We start from the raw sequence: 21,273 nt of genomic DNA, 5'->3' as shown, positions 1-21,273 counted from the left end.
TAGGTTCAAACGTAAATTTCTTAATGTTTTTTTTTCGTTAACTGGAAAAAAATTATATAAAATAATTTTCTAAAAGAAACAGAGTGCAATATAGATTAATATATATTTTGGACTAAGTTACTACATAGAGGCATGTTAAGCTTCCTCGCGGGCGATTTCATGGATTTTGATGACAATAAAAAATATAAGAGTGTGAAATATTCGTTGATCATCATTCAATCCCGGACAATGTCGGGTCTTCCTGTTAGTCTATTATAAAAAAGGTCAGTTGTTTTTCTTTTAGATCAATACGTTTTCAGAAATCAAAGAAGCTCCTTTTTGGGGTTAACATTCGATTTCTAAATGAGATACATAGATATATTCGTGTGCAATCACGATCATCCTCTACTTCTCAGACGTCGTGTTAGGAAAAATAAAAACCGACGGCATTCAACCTAGGCCGTGCAGATCTGCAGTTGGTCTAAAGGGACACTTGCAAAGTCACAAACAAAGAAAGTGTGACAGTGGAGAAATGTGATAAAATAGTAATCATCAATACTGTACTGTACTCAAGTGGCACCACCACCACCCCCTCGGCGATTGAAAGTCTCAAGGAAATATAAAATTCACAAGTGATCCCCAGTCGCATGTATATCTCTGGCAGGAAAGACGACGTGTTAGGTTTTGTACTTTTTACAGGGGGATGTCGACATCCTCTTACATGCAGCGCCTGATATTCCTAAATGGTTATCCATCTGGTACTGGCTAGGCTCAACGTTGTTTAACTTCGAGGTTCTAACGAGAACTGGTCTGTCAACATGATTAGGCCGTATCTTTTGAGTTCGTAAAAAAGTGAAGAACACTAATTTTATTCACCCCGATTGGCCACTTAATTATGTTATAGTTAATAATTCTTGTGGTTGTTAATTTTGCTGGATTACAGAACAAGAATTCATCTATTCTGGTGGAGTATCCAGCTTAGTGCTGTTACTTCATATAACATCACTAAGAGAAAGCACAACACTCTTCGCGTGAGCCAATGTGTAGTCATACTCAGGTAATCTTATTTGGGCTTCGGATACTATTCTATTCTGTATATTTGGTCAGGGTTTACATGCAAGTGGTAGTATCTCCATATCAAGTTGTAACACTGATGTTGAATATTTGGGAAATACATCACGAGAAATCGAACCTGGCTTGTGGGTTTTAGAATTACTGATACTTAATTCATAAAATAAATAAGAGAGCTTTAAATTACATTTTTTGAAAGCTATAGATAAACAGAAAAAAAGAAGCAACAGTTTTAGACAGAAACCCATCGCTAATAATAGGATGGAGGAAACAATAATAATAAAAAGTTGAACGGGTCGACATTTGATATGTAGGAATATGGTATCGAATGTCGGGCGATACCGATAATTGGCCGGTTCAAACACTTGATAGATATGAATTGAAAATCAATCTTTAACTGGCGCTGGCAAGTTGGTATATAAACATGGCAAGTTGCAAAGTCGTGTGATCTTCTCTTTTCTGTTTGCTGAGGACGAAACGTCGAGCTGACAGATCGCCGGTCGCAAGATGACTGACGTCACATAAAGCAATAGACAAGTTTCTGGACGAAAGGCCAAAACGTGTCGAATCTCGTATCGACAGAAGAAGTGAGCTGCGCCCAACTCCTACCACGATCATGAACTTAGAAAATCAGACGTTCGCAGTGTTCCGACACTCAATAGTTATGCATTTATGTATCAAGTAATTAGTGTTTTATTTTGCTTGGACTTTTTTTACTTATAACCAGTCGGCTGTCTTTTTTTTCCTATGACGTTACCAGTCTGATTGGAGTGACTTGCTGGAGAATACCAGACTTCCTTTTCAGCGCGTGTCGACTTTGATCGAAGACAAAATGTGGGGAAGTAGGCACCCGCTGGCGTCACGCATACGACAAGAAGGAGCCGTGATCTAGAAGGGCCAAACCCCTTCCCATCAGGGAGAGCAGCCGGTCGGGAGAAACGTCATAATGTTGGCTTAAAAAATCCTTAAACATGGAAATCGAAGACACTCAAGAATGGTACATAGTAGCTATTATCAGTACGTGTAGGTGCAGGTAATTGTGAGAAACTACACAAGTCACACACAAAGTTAATATACAGGGCGTTTCAAAAAAAAAAATTTAACGTCATTTCACAGGTCAATAATTTTGGCAATTTTCGTTAAAATCACCTGAAATTTTCACAGCTTGTGTTGAAACAGTTCAAGATTTTATGTTTAATATTTGACATTTATCTCTTTTCAGGTTGAAAAATGCCGTTCACTTCAAAAAAAAATTTGCGTGTTCGGAATATGCTCGAACAGCCACCAAAGACCGTGCAGCGTGTCTTCTTTGCAAAATTAGCCAAAAAATGAACCAACCAGTAAACAAATTTAGACCTGGCACCAAACATTTAAAGAGGAAGGCTGTTTATGCGGGGCTAAAGGACCTGGACGGTCATCAACATCGGAAGAGAAGATTCAACATAAAGTGTGTGCAGTCGCATTCAGATACACTAAGTAGTTTCCGAGATATTGGCATTTAAAATTACGCCAAAATTTTTAGGAAAGCCTGTATTCCTTTTAATATATATATATATATATATATATATATATATATATATATATATATATATATATATATATTAAAAGGAATACAGGCTTTCCTAAAAATGACAGCCCCTTTAAGAAATCCGTTTCTTATCGTTGAGCACTTTCAGTTGAATTAAAAGTCGGTCAATTTAGCTCTTATGCGTAGATCATCGTATAACGATTAGATCACTGTCTGCCTGACGTAAATGAACACTTAAAATTAAGATGTTTAAAATTCAACGTTATTTCAAGCGGTTAATGGTAGCCGAATGGATGCGGTCTCCGCTAATCGAGCCAGAGATGTCTCGTGATGCGGGGTTCGAATCGTTCGACTGGTAGTAATCGTGACACCCTGCACTGAAGATTCCCGAAAGGATGAAATACTAGTGTCTGTAGGTATTTAATTATTATAGTAGAAAATAATTATATATATATATATATATATATATATATATATATATATACTAGCCCGGGTTTTGGAGGTGTATGTTGAGCAAAAAAAAAAAAAAGCGGTCAATTTTTTTTTTTTTTAACTTTGACCCCGATTATGACCCCTTAACATTTATTGTTTTATGCTTAAATCAAGTTATTAAGTTAGATACATGTTCAAGGAACCTATATCTCAAATTTCAAGTGTTTAGACCCAAAATTGTCTAAGGGGTTTGGTAGAATTCTCAACGGTCAAATCGTTGAACTTTGACCCCTTAACAGCTAAATTTCTGGCCGAAAACAGATCACAAAGATTTTCCCAAATCTTAGTACCCTGTATATCGAATTTCGAGTCTGTAGACTAAAAATTGACAGAGTTATTATGTAGGGAAATGTACAGACACACACACAGACACGTTCACTTTTATAGACATACTAGCATTTCAGCCCGGCGTTGCCCTGGTGTTTGCATGTGTGTGTTGAGCAAAAAAAAAAAAAAAAAAAAAAAGGTCGTAGAAAGGCAGACTCGAACCCGTGCCGCGAAGGACGAATAGTACGGGTAAAAACCCTGACGTCGTTGTCGTTACGGCCACCGCCAAACTGGAACTGACATAGGTTTTAATTAAGGCTAGACAATAGAAAGGAGTGGATAACTTTCAAAAATATCGCCGAAAAAAGCGAACCCCCCCCCCTGTAGAAAAGTGCCAAGTTGAAGATGAAGATATTAATGTTTTTAGCCAATCTTTCGATATTTGTCGTCTAAAAGGTCGAACTTCAAAACGATACTGATTTTGTAAAAATTCGTCGCCTCTGTCGAAAGTTTTATGCACACATGCAAACATACATACATACATTTATATATTGGTAACTAAACATTTTCGGCCCAAACCGTTTAAAAAGCTTGCTCTATCTCTGAACACCCTTTATGTAAAATTTCAAATGTTTAGACAAGAAATTGTCTGAGTAATTTGGTAAAAACCGCAGAGGTCAAATTTTTTTAAAACTTTCACCCCTATTATAACCCCTTAACATTTATTATTTGGGGCTCAAATCAAGTTATTAAGTTAGATCCATGTCTAATAAACCTACATCTAAAATTTCAAGTGTTTAGACCCAAGATTGTCGGAGGAGTTTGCTAGAGTTCTCAAAGGTCAAATCGTTGAACCCTGACACCTTAACAGCGAAATTTCCGACCGAAATGGATAGCAAAGATTTTCCCAAATCTCAGTACCCTGTATATCAAACTTTGAGTCCGTAGATTTAACAAAAATATATACGTATACATAAATATTTATGGAAACAATTTTTACTATTTTACGCAAATATTATGCAAGTATAAATCATGTAGAATATCTGCATGAATATAATTACACGTAATAGTTAACTCTAGATGATCATCCCATAAGAAAACCGAAAAAACTAATAGCGAATTAATTAAAATGAATGTTTAAAAGAATATGCAAATTAGCTAGACCTTTTGCCAGTGAATGCATTTTCACAACCGATATACAAGAAAATTGTATTTTCTTTATAAATAAATAGAAAAAAGCGTTGAGTTCGGCTGTGTTTTCGTTTTGCTGCTGTCCAGAGACCGGCTGCCGGTCCCTGTTGGGCGGGTGAGCCTTGTTTTTATTTTTCTGCCTCCCCGCGAGGCCATTATTGACTGTCTTGTTTACGAATTATTTCAGGTTGTCTCTTTTTCCGACTCGACCGGTCTGCGTCTGAGGTGGTTGTTCGAAGTCATATCCAACGGAAACTTCAGCCGGGCCAACCGGGAAGAAGACGCAGAGGAGGAGGGTAACTTGGCCGGGCTCCGGTAGGGCAGACATGTCTAGCCCGGGGTCCGGTTCCCAGAAGGGGCTTCAGCCACCTCTGAGCACAGGATTAGGCCTTGGAAAAAAAAAAATTCTACCGCCACGTGGTCCGAGTTCCGACCTCCCGCCTAGCCCAGTTTCTGGCGTTCGTGTCCCCGACACGCCCGCCGGTTCAGGCCCAGTAGACAGACCACTAGGATGGATTAGTGTTGACCCCCGCAGAAAACTCGGTGTTGTCCCCCGCACCGCTAATTTAGGGGAATCGTTTGCGTTAGGCAGCGACTCTCACGTAACTAGTCGTACTGCTGTTCCCGGCAGTAATAGTAGTAGCAGTAGATTTAGGCCAGCTGAAAGAGGTGTTCCGACTCGGTGGAATCACCCGAGGAAGAGGGCTTTAACTGTCAGCCCTCCCGCCCATGGGAGAACGGACCCCCTAGGGTCGGGAATTAAACCAGCAACCTCTGGAGATATCTCAATATGGAGAAGCACCGAGTCGGAACAGACGTTTTCGAACGGGTTGCCAGACGACAGGGAAGAGGCCATAAACATGTTAACGCTTTTAGACGAACAGTTGAACGCCGCGAAGCAAGCCGACATAGAATTTAGTAGCAGCGACAGTAGCGCTGATGAATGCAACAGACAAGAACTGCTACTACGACAAGCGAGAAAGTCGCGTCAACGAGAAAGAAAGGGGGCTGCTCAGACTGAAAGAGAGAATGGGGCAGCTAGTGCCACAGCCACAAAAAAACCGGCACTGACCCCTAAACCGTCGTCCCCAAGGGAGAAGCCGGGAGAGTGGCCGACGTTGCCAGGGAGTTCACAAACAATAGACTCGTCCGGTTCTATTATTGCCCCGGGACAGAAATCACCGCTGTTAACAGTGTCACAGACAACACCGCAGACGGCCGCGGCGGCAGTGGTAAAAGACTGGGGCCCCCAGTCGCAACTAACTCCCGGGGATTACCGCCGGTTATTCGATACAAAATATAAGGATTTGACCGACGGAAATGTTATTAGAGTAGAACCGAAAACTATGAAAGAACTTTCAAAGAGAATAATATCGTTAGTCTCCATAGACACAAAGAAACGAGCGCTAACCGGTGTGCCGAAAGACGACATGGCGAAAATTCTGGGGGAATTAAATATCCCCGCAACCTATATCTGCCGTAGAAGCTATGCAGTGTGGGATTTACTACTGCCCAAAGAGGAAGACGCCGCCAATATTTTCAAATCGGAACACATGTGGCGACATATTCGACTTAAGCCGGAATATTTAAGTAAGACGCGGACGAACGTGTCTATTTTGGGAGTCCCCTGTATTCTCGGCCCTGAGCAATTAGGGGCCTTTATGAGTCAATATGGGGACGTAGAGTCCGTAATTCCTGTCCGTGGTCCCCGTAACCTTATGGTAGGGGACTACAACCTAAAAATGCGTGTTGACAAGGAAGGATTACAAAACATCCCCCCCATGCTCAGGTGCGACATATGGTCGATGAGCATTATAGTAGAAGGTCGCAGGCCCCACTGTTGGAATTGTCAACAGCAGGGCCATATGGCACGGGAATGTCCGAAAAGAAACCCACAGACAGTAGTAGTAGTAGCAAAGCCGGCGGCAGTGGTACCAGCAGCCCCTGAGAAGCTAACCGGAGGGGGCAAAGAAGCAACAACGTCGGACGGCTGGACTACAGTGGTAAAGAAGAATGGCAGAACCACCAAGACCCCCTCCACAAGAGAGCAGCCCCCTGAGGTACAAGGTCAGCCGGTTCCCACAGTGTCGTCAACGGTCTCTTCCACCAACGTTACCACTAAAGAAGTTGTTAGCGGCCAGAAAAGAATGCATCCGGTCTCCTCGTCTGACTCAGAAGGGGAGCACGATAAGGAAATGGCTACTGTGATAGAGTACCAAGTGCCGAAAAAGGAAACTAAAAAGAAGGCGAGAAAAAACACGGAGGCAGGGTCCCGTTCCCCGTCCCCTATGAATGTAGAGAAGACTGTCTCTACGGTGCAGCCACCCAAAACCCCTACCCTAACCTCATCGGCTGAACCAAAATCCCCATCCCTTTTCGATACCCCCCCAACCGGTGCCCGCTCGTTGTCCCGGGAGAAGCCGGCGACAAAAACCAACAGCGGTAGAAGAGCCGCCTCTGTATCTCCTGTAAGGAGTGAAAAGACGAAAAAGCTCCCCTACCTTCCTGGAGACCGGATTTGCGAAGTAGACCCCCTTCACGCTGACACGTATATAACGCAGCGCCATAGGGGCCTGATTAAGCCGCTTAGAGAAATGAAAATAATCGACGGGAAAAGTGTTACCAACCCTAAAAACTTCCCAGACGCCCCCCTAGTCATGACCTTTGTGCGCCATACAAAAACTGGACGCACGAAGGCCATGTGGAATATGATCGACGACGCCAGGGGGGCGATTCCAGATTTAAAGTTGGTGGAAGAGAGGCATGACTCCCTCGATCAGCTGGCGCCGAGATGCGAAGGTAGGGTTCCTATTTACGTCCACCCTTGTTTGTATAGGGCCCTTAAATTAACGTTTCCCCTGGATGTCGGAGGTATTGCGCGAGATGGACGAGTAACGTCCGAGTTGCTTTCGGGCAACCTCGCCCAGTCCTGCGGCACCCTTTCTAGCAAAGACTTTAGGTCGGTGGTTGCGGATATCTAGACACAAGCTTGTAGTTTGAACGTTAGGGGCATGAGGTGCCGAAGCAAAGCCACTAGGGTACTGAGGGACCTCATGTCGATGAATATAGATGTGGCTGCGTTACAGGAGACTCACTACGATTGCGTTGATGATCATCGGGTGCTGGAGGGGCATTATGATGTCTTTTCAACATACGGTGATAGTCAAAGTAGGGGGGTTTCTTTGTTAGTTAGGCGCACCCTTTCTGCAACGGTTAGCGTTGTTCACGCGGATGCTGATGGTAGACTGATCGTGGCCGATGTTGCCGTGGCAAATAGAGCATTTCGAGTCGTCGTGGTGTATGCGCCCAATTGCGTACGGGAGCGGGTTTCCTTTTTCCGGCGGTTGGAGGTGTTTCTCGAGGGTTCGGAACGGTTAATACTAGTGGGTGATTGGAATGCCATCCTTGACCCCAGGGCAGATAAGGTGGGCGGGACTAGCGGGACGGATGGGTGTGAAACCAGTCTGTCGGACCTGATGGCTAGATGCGATCTGGTAGACAGGTATCGGGTGGATCACCCGGGGCGGAAGACGTGGACGTGGCTCTCTAGCAGGCCTTCCGCTTCAAGTACTTACTTGGATCGGTTGTTAGTTAGAAGAGGCAACATAGAATACATATCTTGTCCCACGTTCCACTGGTTAGGCCACTCTGACCACAAACTACTTGTGGCCAGGTTAGACTTAGATAGCAACCCCAAGTTAGCTGGGTACTGGAAGTTAAATACCTCCCTACTGGAGATAGGTGACTTTCGGGAAAGGCTAACTAAACATACAGAAGGGATTAGTGGGGGCGGTTACCGGGAGTAAGTGGTGGGTAAACGCCAAATCTAGCATTAGAGACTTCTCTGTCAAATATGGCCAACGCCTCGCGCTAGATAGGGCCAAGGCAGAGAAGCGTCTAGAGGATAGACTATCCCGGGCGGTGGCTGGGGGGGATTCCCTAGAAATAGGGTTAGCTAAGGCGGATCTGAGTCGTTTGGCTAGCGAGCGATATCAGGGCCAGGTAGTTAGGGCTAGAATTAAAAAGATGCCCAACGAAGCTGTGAATGTTGACAAAGCCGAACGAGTCTATTCGCTCGGGCGCAAATCGGATAACTACATTCGTAAAATTCAGAGCCCGGAAGGGGACTCCTTAGTGTCGGCTCGGGGGATTTGCGAGCGGTTTCGAGTGCACTTTGAAGATCTCTTTGCGCAGCTGTCCAGGCTCCGCGTCCAGGAGTTTGGCAACTATTTGGCTGGCTCGCCCCGCCTGGAGGCGGCCCGAGCGGCTGGTTGCGATGGTCGGGTTGCAGAGTGTGAGGTCATAGCTGCTATGAAGCAGGTCGCCTATAACAGATCACCAGGACTGGATGGACTACCCTACGAACTTTACTTGAGGATGTCGCACATGTTTGTTCCGATTCTGACGGGTGTGTTTAACCACTGGTTTGACACGGGATCTATCCCGAGTCAGGTTACCAAAGGAGTGGTCACACTTCTGAAGAAGAACGACACACATGTTGGGGGGATAGATGATTTTAGGCCAATCACGTTGCTGAATACGGATTTAAAAATCCTGGCCCGAGTGCTGGCGAATCGTTTGCAGATTGTTATCGCTGACTTGGTCGAACCGGATCAGAATTACGCTGTGAAGGGAAGATCAATTCAAAATAATTTGCATTTGATACGTACAGTCATAGAAAATTTAGAAGACGACACTGAAGCCGCGCTGATTAATTTGGATCAGTCCAAGGCGTTTGATAGGGTGGATCATCGTTTCCTGATGGCTGTTTTAGAGACCGCCGGATTTGGATCCGGCTTCTGCAGATGGATTTCCATTTTGTACGCTCGGCCGACGGCAGTTGTGCAGGTCAACGGGGTGCGGTCGGCGCCGTTCGCGGTTTCTCGGTCGGTGCGACAGGGGTGTCCGTTGTCGCCCTTGCTGTATGTCCTCGCGCTGGAACCATTCCTTAGGAAAGTGAGGACCAGGGTGGCTGGACCGGCCCTGCGCGGAATTGCTCTTCCTGGCGGTGCGCGAGCCAGGGTTTCCGCGTTTGCCGATGATGTCACCGTATTTGTTTCGAGCGTCGTTGATATTATTACGGTGATTAAGGCTCTCAAGCGTTATGAACAAGTTACAGGGGCCGTAGTCAATCTCAGCAAATCCGTTGGCCTGAGGTTGGCCGCTTGGCAGGGCTCGAATGCTTTGCCTGGCGCATTTGTCTGGACGGATGGCCCGGTCCGTATTCTGGGTGTTTGGTTTGGACCCGGTCTATGTCTAGATAAGAACTGGTCGGAAGTACAGAGCAAGGTCGAAGCGTCTGTCAGGGTTTGGCTTCGAAGGGGATTGTCCCTTAAAGGTAGGGCGGAGGCATGCGCCACTTATGTGTTTCCGCTGATCCTTTACCGATTGGCTGTACTTCCTCTGCCTGCGGTCCGCATGGCGGCCTTAACGCGTGCGCTTTTCTTACTGTTGTGGAATGAGCGACGGCCGCTTGTCCGTAGACAGGTCTGCACTCAACGTCTTGAAGATGGGGGCCTGGGGATGCCTGACCTGGCTAGCCACAAAAATGCCGAAAGGTTGGCGTTCCTGGGTAGAACTCTGATTGAGGAGTCTGATTGGGGTCCCGCAGTCGGTGCAGCTTTTCCCGACCTTATCCCCAATCATTTAATTGAATGCCAAAGAAGGCCGAGAGGGCAATCAAGATTCTTCAACGAATGCCGAAATGCGCTTAGAGCGATGCCAGGGTCCTTGGACCTTGCACAGCCTAGAAGGGCATTATATCGGGGATTAGTGGTGGGGACCGCTTCGGACCCGCTTGGGGAGCGGCTGCAGCTGTCGGAGGGGGAGGTTCGCTCTCTGTGGAATTGGGCGCCAGGCCGGGGATACCTTAACAATTCCGAATTTTCCCTGACCTGGCGATTGGTTAGAAACGCTCTACCCCTCAATGACATATTGTTTAGAATTGGTATGGTATTTAGTCCCTTTTGTCCACGGTGCGACGAAGATAGCTTAGAAACCGTAGAACATGCTTTTTATACTTGTTCCAAGCTCCGTGAATTCTGGGAGTATGTCAGTGAGGTCACGGCTCGCATCGTCCCCGATCAGGTGACGATCCTGGATTTAGCATCCGTTGTCTACAACGCAGATCCCTTGTGGCCTAGGGAGGAACGAATGATGTTCCTAGCGACCTTGGCCGTAGCTAGACTGGTAGTGTGGGTTTCACGTATAGAGATAGGGCGTGGGGGGGAGCCACCTTCTCATCGGGATCTGATTTTGTATTTTAAACACCAACTTAAAATCAAAATCAGATGCGATAGAAGGAGGTTATCTCGCTCACAGTTTAGTAGGAAGTGGATTCACACCGCTAGTTTATGTGCGTTTGTACGAAACAAGCTTGAGTACGTGTTCCCTGCCTAGGCATGGCACACGCCGACCGTAAAAGCAACCCCCAGACCAGATCAAGATAATCCCGTAGTGGATCAGTCCCTTAGCTAGTTGGTATAAATGAGTTCCATGTCCCCAATTTTTATTTTTAGGTGTTAGGATACCTCCAAAGAAGCCCAGTCCTGATTAATTTATTTTAGTCCCAACCCGTCCCGATGTTATTTTTCTTGGAGGTCACCGAATACCCCTTCCCCCCCCCCTTTATTTTGTCCGTAGCTGTGCCCACTCCCTCTTAGGAAGTGCTCCCTTGTTTTCGGCCGATACCGGAAAACAGGAAGCATTTCAAAATCAAATAGGTAAGGGTGGGTCAATACTAACACATTCACCGTTTAACGTTTTATTTGGTTCATTTATTTTTTATTACTGTTATTTTTCTTTATTTTGGGGTGTTTTTAAGGCTCTCATTATCCCCGCCCATCATCCGCATATATCATACACATCACAATTTCATCCGCATATATCATACACATCACAATTTCCATTTTGTCATTATTTCATTGTAAATATAAAGTCAAAAAAAAAAAAAAAAAAAAAAAAAAAAAAAAAAGCCATTTTATATAATTTTATTTAAAAAAAAAAAAAAAAAAAAAAAATTGTACATATTGTCATCTGGGGCTTTAAGTAGATCCAACCCCTAGAGTGAATGCGGTATTGTGGTGATTGCAACTAGTGATAGGGAATAGACAAGTGGACGACCCCCGACACCCATCTTCCCCCCACACCCTTTTTGGCCTCATGCCACATTTAAAAAGAATTAGTTGCCTGTTTTATATAATTTTAACCCTAAAATTCTGTAAAATTTGTGATTTTTCTTCTTAAATAAATATTTAAATAAATAGAAAAGAGTGGTTTTAATATGAATACACTAGGTAACAAAAAAATATGTTTTGAAAATCGTCCTGGGTTTTCCATCTTAATTAGACTAATTTTAATGCTCTGAGTCCGAAAATGACCTTGGTTTTGCTCAATCAAGTCAGTTTTTTTTTTTTTTTTTTTGCTACAGAATTTAAAAAAAAAAAAAAAAAATCGATTTTTCGTAAAAAAAAAAAAAAAAAAAAAAAATTCTGCGGATCATCAGCTGAGAAACCCCATGACGATTTTTTTTTTCCGTTTTCCTCAAGAAATAAAAGTCCACGTATCCAAATTAATTCAGTCCATCAAATGTGATAAGCATAATTATAATAATATTAGTATAAGTATGAGCGTTACATGGCACAAAAGTTCAGAATTCACGGCATAAATCGGCGTTTCTTCGATTCCCGTGTGTGAGCAGCTGTTTGGTTGTCTCTCTTCAGCGACCGACCAGCAGTAGTCCGTCATCATGACTGCGTCTAACCTCCCCTAGTACCTCTCATATATATATAAGTGAACGTGTCTGTGTATCTGTCTGTGTGTGTACATTTCCCTACGTAATAAATGTCAATTTAAAGTCTACAGACTCGAAATTTGATATACAGGGTACTGAGATTTGAGCCAGAAATTTGGCTGTTAATGAGCCTAAGTTTAACGATTTGAACCTTGAGAACTCTACCAAACTCCTCCGACAATTTTGGATCTAAACACTTGAAATCTTAGATATAAGTTCCTTGGACATGGATCTAACTTAACTTGATTTGAGCCCAAAACAATAAATGTTAAGGGGTCATAATAGGGGTCAAAGTACAACAATATTTGACCTTTGCGGTCTCTACCAAATTACTCAGACAATTTCTGGTTTAAACATTTGAAATTTTACATAAAGGGTATTCAGAGATAGGGCAAGCTATCGGCGAGATATCGGTTTGGGTCGAATTTAGCTATCAATATATAAATGTATGTATGTATGTATGTATGTTTGCATGTCTGCCTAAAACTTTCAACAGAAGCGACAGATTTTCACAAGATCAGTATCGTTTGAAGCTCAACCCTTCAGACGTCAAATACCGTAGAATTGGCTAAAAACATTTATTTCTTCATCCTCAACTGGGCACTTTTCTGCGGGGAGGGGTCGCTTTTTTTCGCCGATATTTTCGAAAGTCATCCCCTCTTTTCGATTGTCTAGCCTTAATTTAAACCTACGTCACTCTCGGTTTGACGGTGGTCGTAACAGCAAAGACGTCACGTTTTTCCCCGTTCTTTTCCTCCTTCACGGTATGGGTTCGAGCCTGCCTTCCTACTACCACTTTTTTTTTTTTTGCTTAACATACACCTCCAAACATCCGAGCAACGTCGGGCTGAAATGCTAGTGTGTGTGTGTGTGTGTGTGTGTATATATATATATATATATATATATATATATATATATATATATATGTGTGTATGTAGAGAGACAGAGAGACAGAGAGAAAGAGAGATTGGATGCAATATATAGTAATGTTTAAAAAGTAAAAAAAAAAAGAAAACTACTGCGCCACCACCGAGAATCGAAACCAAAACGTTCAGCTCACGATTTATTTTTGCCGTCAATGACTGTGCTATGAAAACATGTTTATTGCAAGGTTAAAAATTAAAACATGAACTAATAACTACTAGGTCAAGCATTCGTAATGCCGGCGTTCGACCTTCACCTGGCAAATTTCATTTTTTTTTTAATTTTCATACTTTTGCACCGATTTTTCCGGGCTAAAACCCAAATATAAAGTTTTGAATGGATTCAAATACCTTATATATGAAGTTTTATGTCTGTAGACCAAAAACTCTAGGAGGAGTTTGGTAGGCAAAATTTGTTAAACAAAAAATATATACGTATACATAAATATATATGGAAACAATTTTGTGTTTACTATACACTTTTTACGCAAATATTATGCAAGTATAAATCATGTAGAATATCTGTATGAATATAATTACACGTAATAGTTAACTAAAGATGATCATCCTATTAGAAAACGGAAACAACTAATAGGGAATTAATTAAAATGAATGTTTAAAAGAATATGCAAGTTAGCTAGATCTTTTGCTGGTGAATGCAATTCCACAACCCATATATAACAAAATTGTATTTAAGTTTTCAATAAATAGAAAAGAGGGGGTTTAATATAAATATCAATACACACAAAAGAAAAACGATTTTATAGGAGTATATATATATATATATATATATATATATATATATATATATATATATATATATATATATATATTAGAACAATAGGAATGGGAAATGAAGTCACAAAAACTATATATTGGTGAATATAGATTGGTTCATTTATTCAATAAGGGAATACAAACAGTTGAGGGATAGAAGGGACTCTTTATGCCAAGGCATTTCGAAGCCTAATGCTTCTCATCAGAAGAGTAGAGAAGATGCTAGGTAACATAGTGGGGATGCGGTGTCTAGCGTGGTATTCATTAGGAACGAAATAGGTCAACTAAAATTATAGATGATGTTGGGGAGAGTTTTATCGAATTCTAAATAAAGTGGGGAGGGCGTATTATATAGAGTGTAATGTAGAAAGGTGTATAGGATCACTAAATTAAAACCCTGGAACAGGACGCCCCATGTAATTCCTCTTGTTCAACCCTGTTTAGTATATGGCCATTCGCCCTTTCGCCTTAAATCATCACCATAATACCCCTCCCAAAATTATACACCACTTCATAGTGCTGTTGTCATCTCAGTTGCATCTGCCAAAAAATGCCCTCCATAGATAATGGATATCTTACACACCGATAAAATAGAATGATCATCCATCCACACTATACCCCCACTTTCAACCTAAAACATACACTACATACATTTAAGACTATGATAAAGACCCTATATCTATACTTCTGTATATTAATTTATGTGATTAAATGAAGTAGTTACATATATATATATATATATGTGTGTGTGTGTGTGTGTGTTGCCTACATAACCCCCGAAGTTTATCAACGAGGAAACTGGCTAGTACCAAATGGGTGACCATTTCGGGAATGGTAGGCGTCGTATGCGTTGAAAACAACTCCTACATCTAGTATCACAGTTGGGCCACCATAAATGAATAAACAAGAAATTGCCGAAAGAAATTATCGTATTTTTAGCAAAATGCGCAGTTATTTATCCATTCTTTCTTTTTTGGTGTCAATTCTTCAAAGCATTTCCTATTTAATGCTATAGCAGTAATATTAGGCCCACTAAAAAAAAAAAAAATATTGATTTATTTTTCAAATTTATTTATTTTTCTAAGTGTTTTTCGTAAAAAATAATGAAAACATTTATTTCCTAATCTGAAAGATAATTATCATTAGCATATTCAACAAATTTCAAACTTCAAAACACAAAAGATAAAAAAGAAAAGTTCGGATTTTCAACCTTAAAATCTGATATGTGTGCAGTTGTTTTTTGTTTTGTTTGTTTATCTACAATCCTCACCCTCCCTACAATATAATATATTTTGTTCAGTTTCGGCTGATTCTTCTGAGCATATTTGTACTCACAAATAAAGAAAGGGATTTTGTAGACAAATATATATATATATATAAGTATCGATTGTGAAAAAAAGTACACCATTACAAAGTTCATTCTTCACTTAATAATCGACAAAAATTTCGTATTGATTGGATTTGATTTTTGGTAAGTTTTTCAAGAGAAAATACTTACATCCTACTTGCCTAGAATGACTACAGACATCCGGACGCCGTAATTAACTTTTGTCAACAGCGGAAGCTACTGGCAACAACGATACAATGTGCAAGATATGGTCACAAGTGCAGCCTAGCAAAAATAGGGAGCATTACTGACGACTATGGCTGGAGATGTATGAATGGGAAGTGTCGACTGTGAACAGCAATCCAGACTGGGACCTTCTTCGCTCATTCTCAGGGAGGGCGGGGGACAAAAAACTCACCGACTTTTGTTTTAACTTTTTTTACAAAAAAAAAAAAACAAAAAAAAAAAAAAAAAAAAAAAGATCACCATAACACGAATACCTCTACAAAGCAAATGGAACTTAAAAAGAAAAAAAAAAGTTTATTCCATTTTTTCTTCATAAAAAAATACTTAAAAACGAAAAATGTTCTTGTCCAATGTTCCTTAAAAAAAAAATTAAATTATCACATTTTTAAACAAACAAACTTTTTTTTTAACTTGTTCCTTTAAACCTTTTCTTGAAAACATTTGCTTAAAATTTATTTATTTGACAAAAAATAAATAAATAAATAAATAAACACTTATATTTTCTTCACACAGTTAATAAAAATTAAAAATTACGGGAGTTTTTCTTTTTTTTTTTTTTTTTTTTTTGTTTGATATTTCTGCATTTAACATGTTGCTATTTTCTTTTACGAAGTGTTGTTATGGTTTCATCGGCGACGCTCAGCATAATCCGGCTGTTGACGTCATGCTCCGGGAAAAGTCGAGCGAATAGTGAATAACGTCTGATTCAAAAGATGCACTAGTACCGCCTATCCATCTTCTAAAATCCAGAACAAGGTTAGTGATTTTAAAAAAAAAATGTTTTTTTTTTAAGTATTACATGACATTAAACCAAGAATAAAACATCATCGCTTTACCAATATGTCATCAATATTTTTAAAGTCTTAGCAAACTTAATAATGATAAAAAAAAGTTTTTCATTATGTAGCCAAACTTTCTGGGTACCCTGTAGATTGTGTGACCAGACTTTATGGACATTATATATATATATATATATATATATATATATATATATATATATATATATATATATACATATATATATATATACATATATATATATATTATTGGTAGTATTGATTAGTTATTTAAACAAAAACAAAATGTGTCAACCAAAGAGTGCTCAATATTTAGACAGAGCAATATGAATATGTTGAATATGAAAACTAGTGGCTACACATATGCAAATATGTTTCAGTGACCACCCTGCAAGGGAAAATCACATCATGAGGCCAAGAATATCTCCGAAAGTATCAGTCCAAAACATTACCTTTTTATATTAAAACCAATCTAATAGGATTATATCATTGCCATGGGTAAAAGGGGTAACGAGATAAAATAAGTTATCACATTATACAAATTTATGTTGAATTTCCCAATATAATTTATAGTTATGCTTTTTTAGTTAGCATTAAAAATATCCGGCTCTACTTTTAGTGGTTATTTAAGGAATACGGATTTTAGAAGAATAAGTCTTATACCAGTGCAAAAACTATTAGCGTTTTTTACATTTAAATTGATTAACATTTTTAATATTTAAGGTGATATAAAATCATACATATATAAAAAATATAAACGTATAAAAGTCTAGTTAAATACGATATATTTTCTTTTTTCTAAGCTACGATTGTAAAGTTACCATATGTATATATCATTAAATAAAATAAACATTTTTGTTTATTAATTCTATTTTCGATCCTTTCCACCTTCCGAATAACAGTCTTCACTTCTGGCGGGAACTGGTTGATGTAATCATAATATTTATCATAAGTCCGAGTACTTTCCAATTCTTCAGGATTCATCGTCAGGGATAAATTAATCTAACTTCTTTTGAACAATTTTATACAGTTTTTTTTATTTATTGGTTAATTATTATTTTTTTCCATTGGTTAAAATCAATGGAAAAAAAGGATTACTATATAATGAAAAAAAAAAATAATTAACCAATGACAAAAAAAAAAAAATTAATTGACCGATGTAAAAAAAAAAAATTAATAATTAAACAATGACAACAAAAACTGTATAAATTGTTCAAAAGAAGTTAGGTTAATTTATACCTGACGATGAATCCTGAAGAATTGGAAAGTACTCGGACTTCACATCAACCAGTTCTCGCAGAAATGAAAACGGTTATTCCGAAGTTGAGAAGTACCGAAAATAGAATTAATAGACAAAAAAAAACGTCTATTTTATTTAATGAAATACGCCATAGAGAAAAACTGCTATATATATATATATATATATATATATATATATATATATATATATATATATATATATATATATACACGTGTGTGCGCGCGCACACACACACACATACTAGCAGGCCGCCCAGCATTGCTAGGTCGTAAAATACGCTTACATATATTTTTATTACTACATATTTCGTATTTATAATTATGCTATAATTATATTAGACCCAATATATAGCAATGATTTAAAAAGTAAAAAAATAAAAAGATGACTCGTGCGCTACCGCCAAGAATCGAAACCAAAATGTTTAGTTGATGACTGACGTTAATGAGTGTACTATGAAAACATGTTTGCTGCAAGGCTAAAAATTAAAGCATGAACAAATAGCTTCTACGTTGCGCATGCATATTCGTAATGCCGTCGTTCGACCTTAACCTGGTAAGTTTTATTTCTTTAATTTCCACACTTTTTTACCGATTTCCCCGATTAAAACACAAAGTTTTGCATAGATTCGAATACCCTATATATGAAGTTTCATATCTGTAGACCAAAAACTGACAGGAGTTTGGTAGCAAAATTTTTTAACAAATATATATGTACACATACATGAATATATATAGAAAGAGGTTTGTGTTTACTATAAGCTTTTTACGCAAATATTACACAAGTATAAACCATGTAGAATATCTGCATGAATATAATTACACGTAATAGTTAAACTGAATGTGATCATCCTATGAGAAAACCGAAAAAACTAATAGGGAATTAATTAAAATTAGCAAGACCTGTGGAAATTCCACAGGGGACTCATTCATATTTAATATATTCATGTTGGCATTCTGTAGATGTTCAGCGTAAATGAAGAGGCTCCGATATTATTGTAGCTTTTTTGTAAAACCACAAAAGTATTTATCTAAGCTAGCAGGGACGCCAGGCGTAGACCGGTCGTAAAGTTCACTTAATTATGATATTTTTATTATTGCAGATTTCGTATATATTATAGAGTAAAATGTGTCATAGCTTAAGGTGCGAAGATTTATCTCCCTTAAAGTACGGTATATCATTTTATATTACAACCATAGTAACAATCTTTCGAAGCAGTAATAATTTTTAAGCTAAAGGAAAAGACAAGACGTTTTTTTAGTATAAAAATAACATGCTAAAAGGGAAAGTCAAAGTAGATAAGCAGAATCAAATATTGATGTAACAGATACGATGCTATTAAGGTGTAACTTATATGCATAAAAACTTGGAAAAAGTTCAAGATTATTAATTCGTTTCACAGATTGGACCGTTTTCGGGTATTTTTAGACAAACATATTGGAAAGGAAATCAAACTGGATATTATCCGCGTTACGTTTCTTTGAAATTTTTAGTTTCCTCGTCTATCGTAAAAAGGAAACAAATAAAAATGTAACAAATGAAGCATGCATGGTCTCCCGTGAGTGCACAATGAATGAGGCATCCCCTCCCCCATTTAGCCCAATCCCCAGGAAACGTCAAATCATGGTAAAAATGAACAAACGGTGCAGTTTTAGGCCCTAATATATGTAAATTTGACTTCTGCACCATGCAAAAAAAAAAAAAATGACTAAATTCATCATCCCCCCCCCAAATTTAGCCAAAAAAGTCCCCAAGGCTTAACATATTAAAATTTGAGTTCAGCACCATACACAACTGCTAACTAGATATACACAGAAAATTTTGGACAAATATGGTAAAATAGTCCAAAAAAAATGGAGTGTTTTTATTAGCCCTAAAAGAGACCTTGAGGCACGCCTAAGAGTTATCCCGAAGTATAGACAAACAAAATTATGTAGAAATCAGTTAGTTACAATTTTTCAAAAAATTTTATAAAAATCCAAGACATCAATTTTTTTTTTTTTTAATACGCACAAAAGTGTCAATTTTATCCATTTTAACCCGAAAGGCACCTCTAGAAGCCAACCGGAGTTTTCCCGGAAATTCTGTTCTGTTACTTTGTTTTTACTCATATCATGTTTAATGTTTGTGCAAAATTTCAAAAAAATTCCAAGACGTAGTTATTGAGAAAAGTGCGGACAGACGAACGGACACGGGTGAATTTACATTTGGAAGACCAGTAAAATAAATAAATGAAATTAAGATACATATATGCATGTGTATATGTTCGTGTGTGTGCATACGCATATATACATATATGCATATACATATTACCGTACACACTTTAGCAGAGGAACCAATCTAAGCACACAGAGTTACCTCCCTTAGATTATTATCATTACCCAAGATGGATAAGCACACGCCAAAATTACTCATTTAAAAATTACTCATATTAAAAAAGTTAAAATAATTCCTAACGATACTTTAAATCTATTACAACTCGTATCAATAAAAAGAACAAAGCAGAAAAAAAATCTCGCCGAACAGTTTCTTTTTTTTTTTTATTCCTCCAAAGAGATACTACTCTCGAAAATTATAGACAACAACACCTTCAATCATGTACGACACATTAAGTTGGTAAGTAAACGGAATATAATTGAAAATTATTCAAAATTCCTTTTAATATTGTCATTAATCTTTTATATGCCAACTCGTATCCACCGTGTTTCCCAATAACTGCATTGATATAGCCTTCAAGCTCAACTCTTTTCACACAAAGCACAATGGGTCAAGCAAACTACAACATCCTTCTCAAACATTTACATTTTTATAGAAATTCGGAAGAATTAATGGGAAAAATATAAGTGCGCTTGGCATAGCACTCAATTTGTTTATTCGCCTATTTTTAGACTGCATGTGGAAGTAAATTCAACTGGAAAGAAGATGTTCAAGAATGTCAGTTTTTTTTTCATCGTTTTTATGATACGTTTAAAAAAAAAACGAATAAAAATAAAAACGAAGAAAAATAAAAAAACGAAGAATCGAAAAAAAAAAAAAACGTGATAAGGTGCACGAGTAAAGACGGATACTTTGACTGGTTGTCGACAAAGAAACGAATGAAAATGTGCTTCGAACAACTTTGGCACATTTCTTATTAAAACTCATCTTCGCCAATTCCATCTCCGGAGTGTACGTTTTTCTCATGTCCGGAGGAAGCAAACCAAAGTGTCTATTACAAATATAATGTTACGAAATATCACCAGAAGCATGGCAATCAGATATTCATCCATACTTATGATAAAATATACACACACACACACACACACACACACACACACACATATATATATATTAGTTGTATTCCTGTTTTTGTTCACAATTTGATTAATATGTACAAAAGGTACACCGTTTCAAAGATCAATTTTCATACTGAAAACAGGCGTTTACACACGTCCCAGCATAATTTCTAAATATACTTTGCATTCAAAGGAAAGCTACGTCCAAGGAGTAACATCATTTGCATATTACATTAAAGAAAATCTATTTTAATAATTAGCTCCATGTTATTGTATGTTGGAATTGAATTATCTTCATTGTTATATTTAGAAATATTATTTCAAGTCGATTTATTAATTCATTTTCAATT

At 38.7% G+C, this 21,273-nt stretch overlaps 1 protein-coding gene and 1 long non-coding RNA gene across 8 annotated transcripts in view; one reads left to right on the top strand and one right to left on the bottom strand.

Annotated features, from left to right (window-relative positions):
- The window catches only part of LOC145293210 (myosin light chain kinase 3-like), a 410,867-nt gene that overhangs the window by 127,902 nt on the left and 261,692 nt on the right, over positions 1-21,273 (bottom strand). The gene's annotated exons all lie outside the window — the stretch shown is intronic.
- Positions 1-21,273, top strand: part of LOC145293211 (uncharacterized) — a 269,161-nt gene that overhangs the window by 235,357 nt on the left and 12,531 nt on the right. The window contains exon 3 of the long non-coding RNA XR_013869693.1: positions 16,207-16,349. This is a non-coding gene — a long non-coding RNA (uncharacterized LOC145293211). The remainder of the gene's footprint in view (positions 1-16,206; positions 16,350-21,273) is intronic.

This window comes from Euprymna scolopes, chromosome 14, assembly GCF_053919585.1.
Source record: "Euprymna scolopes isolate OS-2025 chromosome 14, ASM5391958v1, whole genome shotgun sequence".
NCBI lineage: Eukaryota > Metazoa > Mollusca > Cephalopoda > Sepiida > Sepiolidae > Euprymna > Euprymna scolopes.
The sequence above is the reverse complement of the archived record's forward strand: the minus strand, read 5'-3'. Positions and strand labels throughout refer to the sequence as shown.